The sequence below is a fragment of the Pygoscelis adeliae genome, unplaced genomic scaffold, assembly GCF_000699105.1.
Source record: "Pygoscelis adeliae isolate BGI_AS28 unplaced genomic scaffold, ASM69910v1 Scaffold382, whole genome shotgun sequence".
Taxonomy (NCBI): domain Eukaryota; kingdom Metazoa; phylum Chordata; class Aves; order Sphenisciformes; family Spheniscidae; genus Pygoscelis; species Pygoscelis adeliae.
Window position 1 is genome coordinate 74,279 of NW_008824288.1, and position 6,083 is coordinate 80,361.

Consider the following 6,083-nt stretch of genomic DNA (forward strand, 5'->3'; position numbering starts at 1 on the left):
TCCTTCCAGGCCGGCGGGCAGTGCTGTCCCCGCTGGCCTTTGAGCCACACTGCCTCTTCTTTAGTTTTCTTTAGTTCTCCTTAAGGAGAGTTTCCAGGCGTCATTCCCATACGCGTCTTGGCATCACTTAAATAATAAACTTACAGCTAACTAGGATCCATCGTCACCGTCTGTTTCCTTGTTTAAAACACAGTGCTCTTGCTCTTCTTTTTAAATTTATTCCAATTGTCCATGTCAAACCATAGCGAGTCAAGATGGCAGTTTCATCCAGTTCTTAGGTAGTCGGACTGTAACCGTTGCGTGACTACCGTTAGCCGTGCTAATCCTGAGACTTGGTCTGTAAGTACACTGGGCATACTCATCCACTTGAAGAAATACTTCGTCCTTTAAACAAACGGAAGGTTCTTTGTGGCCCACGCCTTGTAGCCTGTGAACTAGCTGAGGGAGAATAACTTTTTAAGCAGTGCTCAAAATAGTCTCGCAAACAGTCATGTCCTCTTTCCTGCACGCACGTAACTTTTGGCTGAAAGCTTTCTGATAGAAATGAGGTTAAGTCACACTTGAAGTTGTGTGGAAGGGTCCATAGGCCACTACAAGACTCAGAGCTGTCCAGTTCCCTTTTCTCAAAGACGAAGAAGTTTTCCCATTCTCCAGCCTTGAGACGGACAAGAACACTAGGTCAAGTTTACCATTTCTATATGTGAGAGAGGTTTAATCTGCTGAATTTATTTTGGAGAACATGAAACTTGTGATTGCGGTGAAGCTAATTGTTGCTAAACAGAACAATTGACCTTCAGGGTCTAATTGGAGGAGTTGCACAGACGTTGTTCGGCTACTCTGCAGTTATGGAAATAAACATCATCACTGAATTGTCTTAGACCCATGTCTTTCAGACACTTGCACTTATTTACGAGCAAACTCAAAGAATTTTGTGGCATTGCTCACAAATATTACATAAATTTGTAAGTCTTTAGGGGTTCGACATTTTGGCTATCTGCAAGAAGTTTAAAGGGAAGTGGCTGCATGTAAGACAATAACTTAAGAAATCTTAAATTAAACTTTATTCCCAGTAATTGAAATGTTAGTGGACATAAGGAAATACTTTTACACCATAAGGACGGTCAAGCATTGGACGAGGTTGCTCAGAAGGGTTGTGCAGTCTCTATCCTAGTGTCTAGTGGCCTCTTCATGCCCGTTGCCTTCATAGGCTCAATTTATCTGTCAAGTTACCTGGTATTACCAACAAAAAAAAAAGATGGCTGCCTTTTTTCTTCTTAAGCTTGCCAATTATCTGCTAAGGAATAATGAAGTATCGTCAAGTTAGTATCATCTTCATTGGTCTCAGGAAAAATCATTACTCTATGGGTTGGCTAATCATCCGCTGGGTGGTAAGTCCGGAAGACTCCATCAGTTGTTGCTCCACTTGTCCCCGTACATTATGGAAAGCCTCTCGTGCTGTTGGCATTGACAACATTCTCCGTTCCTGCAGAAGCAGAGAACTTTTTTGGTAAAATTTAGGGATGATCCAGGAAAGTGGCAGTTGCCCCAGGCGAGTTAGTAAGGAAAGAGGAGACACAACTTGCCAGTCTAGCTTGAAGGAAAATACCTTCCTGGTCCCAAGTCTGACAGTGAGGTTAATCTTAACTGTGCCAGAAAGACTCCTGTGAGATTTAAAATAAATAGTAGCACCACTGCACTGCGTTGTATCAGTCTGTAATCTTCAAAGTCTGAGAGGTGAATTTTGTCATCTCCCCTCCTCATCCCAAAGTCAGTTTATGCACCAAGATGTTCTTCAGGAGCATGGGAAGAAGTGAATCCTTCCTGGCTGCTTGAATGACTGATGGAACCTGTGAAGCATGAGATTAGCATACCTTAAATATGGCACACTTGTATATCTTCCATTAAAGATATCTTCCATTCCAGAATTAACGAGGTCTTGGAAAATCTGCATATCCCATTTCTCTTCCCCATAGTGGTCCAGTTCCCATTCTACAGGAGGTTAAAATGATGGACTCTTCCAAATCCTGTGCCTAAGGAGTAACGAGAATTTCTTATAAAAAATTCTATTTCTTCTTATGGAAAAAATAAGGGCTGATTTAATAATTTCTTCAGAGAGGAACTTAGCAAGTGCTGGTGCATTCAGAATTGCTCTTTTCAATATTAAAATCTTTTGCAAATATTATTCCAGAAGCGCAGACACTGAAACTGGCATTTTGCAAAACCCTTTGATAAGCAGTTGCCATCTTTTAGCTTAATTCACGATAATGAACAACAAACTAAAACAGAAGGTTTTTGCCAGTGTAAGACTGACATGGAAGTTTGTTTAATTTTGGTTTTTAATAGTGTCTGGAAAGTTCTTACGGCAAAATTGTTATTTTAGAGAAGGTTAATTTCTGCCCAAAATCAAAACTGTTGTATTTTCTAAGGAAAAGATATAAACATATTTAATTTTTCATACTTAGTAAATTATATCAAGATGAACATTGAAAGGTGTCTGCTTGTATGGTTTTTTATTTAGTTCATCAAAATATTTGTGGCACTTCAACTTTAATTTGTGTATAATATCACTGTCTTGAACAGTTTATATTTTGAATAGAATGATCATTTATTTACGACAATACTCTGTCGGCCCATTGAACTAGGCAGGACAATTTGGGGTGTACAGTGCTAACCACTGAAATTTGACACTTGGGCTCTTGTGTTAATTTGGCGTGAATAGGTGAACACCTGGGTGTCCACATCAATAAAACAGCTGTTTGCAAAAGATTTTTAATTTTGCATGGCTTTAATTAAAAATTGAAGGAGATCATCTCATTTAGAAAGTTTTGTTACTGAACTACTCTTGAATGGTTCAAAGACGATGAAAATATTTCTCTGCAAAGGCTTGTGCACCTCTCCAAGGATGCTTTGATGTCATAATCTTTGAAGTCACCTTCTAAAAATAAGCATAATGGATCTCAGTCTTTTACATTAGGACTTTTCACATTGTATAAAATACAGAAAAGTTAAGTAAGCTCTTTATGGCCACTTCAAGGTCCCTTGCATGATTAGGATAGTGGAAATTAATTCTGAAATCACTCCCAATGTTGTTGAAGAGGTTATCTCAACTTTTCTCTCATTTAATGACTTGTTGTATCCCATCATTCCTTCCAGACATTCCAGTTCACGTTGGCCTTTCCCTAAACAAGTCTTGTAGGGAGTTTTATCTAGTGAATTTTCTTCAAGGTTTTCTGTCAATGACTGACTCTGTTCAGATTATTTCCATCGTCCATTTTATAAGTGTCGTAACGGCATAAAAGCAGTGCTCTTGTGCCTCACTCCTGCTTTTGCTCGTAACACTTATTCTCTGTGATCGTCTAAACGCTTCAAAATAAGGCTTCTCCAGCAGAGAATATTTAATCAAGGGCATGTTAGTAGAATCGTGTGGGCTCTCGGTGTCTATCATCTTAGCCTGTGTTCTGCCTTATGTTCTTTAATAGAAAAGAATTGTGTTTCTGCAGGGGCAAAAGAGGGAGATGGGTAGAGTACACCCACAAGGTTGGGGTTTTTTAATTAGGTGTCCAGTGGAAACATAAAAAAGAGAGTGAGCAAGAGCTGATCTGGGAAAATAACTTGAGGATAAAACGAACTCTGTTATTGGAAGGGTCCAGCAGAGTGTTTCATGAATGCTGTAGGTGTGAGGCCGTGATAAACTAATCCTTGCATGTTGCTGATCCCAGGAGCAGTTGCGTTACTTCTAGAAGCTCGTACCAGACTGAAGTGAAAGCCACATGGCAGCTGAGTTTGAAAGAGATTGAAATCTGCTATCACGAGCTGCTCTTGAACCATATCAGGAAAAGGGAGACTGATTTAAGTGTCAAGCGGGCTGCAGCTTGGTGCTGGTCTCATGACCTAGAGTAGATGACCTGTGTCACCATACTCTTTTCCTTTAACTCTGACTCTCTGGAAGTGCTACTCAGAAATTTCAAGGGAAATAAAAAGTTTAAAAGACTGTAACTTTGCTTTGCTGAACTGGTACTGATCCAAAAATTGCATGCTGTATTCTGTCCTTTCTGTAAATACTGATTGAAGAAGGACGGTAATGTATTGAGTTTCGGTTACCATATTTACTATCTGCTTTAGATATATCTGTTTAATTTTAAAGGTAGCTTGAAGTATTAAAGGGCTTACATATACATTAGATAGTTTTGAAGTGTGTTGTGTCTAATACCTTTGAAGTTTTTAGTAAAAAATGTACGATTATCTTTATAACCAAAGTTTATCAGATTTTTGGTAACAAAACCAAAACTTAAATTTTACATTTGGTCCTTTTCCCTTTTGATAGCTGGTCCAGATTCAGAAAAATATTTGAAGTCTTCTAAGAGCTTGGAGAAGTTTAGTATCAAAAATCTGAGTCTTGGTCCTGAGTTAGCTAAGTACTTGGATCTGGGAGCCATCAGGATTAGCAGGTACTTAAGACCCAATCTTTATGTCTTAGACTTTTGCTGTCCACGGTGGTGGTCAGAAAGCACAAACTCCCCCCGGAGGGTGGCACAGGAGAGCACAAGCACGATGCAAGAATCCTGGACTCTTCTGAACCAACAAACACTGCAAAGTTGCCTTTGTGTGTCAGCCTGCTGTGTCTGTGCTGAAACGGTCTTTGCAGACTGTGTTGTGCTGTAGATGAGAAATACAGGACAAATAGTTGTGATAGGAGATTCTTGTTTTTACTTTCTTAGCAGTGTAGAGGAGAGTGTAGAAATAAATGTTTTCCATTTGCAATCTATACGCTATAAGCTATACCCACAAAAGTTATCTGTCTAGTCTCGCCCAGGTTCTCCGGACTCTTTCTGCCCTCAGTGTAAGAGATGGGAATCTCTGAAAGATCATCTGCCCATTCCCAGGGCAGAATGAATTGCTGCTGGAGGAATCTCTTCATTTCCATTGGAAAGAGAGGAAACCTGAATCACTACCCTAATAAACTAGCGTTTAGTTGTCTAAATTTAGGTGAGAGGAACCTGAGACAGAATCAGCACAGGGGAAATTTTGGAGTACTTGCTTGCTTTTATTGCTTTTTTAATGACTTAGTTATGTAGGTTTTTGAATCTTGATATTTGTTAAAACAGTCTAAAAATAAGTGGAAAGATTTCATCTGTGTTAAATGGTGCTATTTGCTCAAGAAAGCTTTTATGAAATACAGTTTAGTTAATGCAGCCTGTTAACAGGTCTTTATTATGTTTAATATTGCCTGGTAGGAGTTGTTACAGTGCTCTATGAAAAAACACTTTTTTGTGTTTTTTGGCAAAATTTCTGCTATCTAGAAACTTACCAAATTGATTAGTTAAATACATTTAAAGAAAGTTTTGTTGGGGGGAGGATACCTATGTAAGGCAAGCTTCACCTCCACCATTTATTTGCAGGCAGAAGAATCAAGCAGATGTGGGTCAGTATTTTTGACTGTCTCGCTGTGATGGTTGTTCATGTCCTTGCAGGCGTTTTGTGCAGTCTTGTTTGTTCATACAACAGGGCAGTTCTCGAGCGCTTCATGAAGCAATCGCAGGAGCTTTGCTGAGAGCTCTGATCACATAGTACTAGTGTTTTTTCTGCCTGTTTTTACAGGTGTTCAGGCATTTCATTCTGAAGAGCCTTGGATACTTGTAATAATATCTGCAAAGAAGGTGGAACATCCAACTAAGCTGCCTATTGTAAGAACCACTTCTTCATAGGAAAAGAAAAATTAGAAACCAACCAGGGCAACAACTACAAATGGGACTGAAATTGTAGCCACCTACCCGAAAGAAAGAAATACCAGTTTTTATAAGAACAGGAGAGGAGAAAATCGTAGAACTGTACAGGAATGTGGAAGAGAAGTGAACAGGCAAAAAGGAAGCCTGAGTTAGGAACATACTTTGAAGAATGAAGTAGATCACATGATTGCTTTTCTCTCTTTAAGGACAGAAATACTGACATAGAGAGAACTGAATATACATACAGGCTCTCCAGTTTTCACCACCAATTGTTGTTGTTGGCACTGAACTCTTACAAGAAGGGAAAAGACTTGCCGTACCTAATGGTAGATGAGATGATTCACCAGTGTGGGCCTA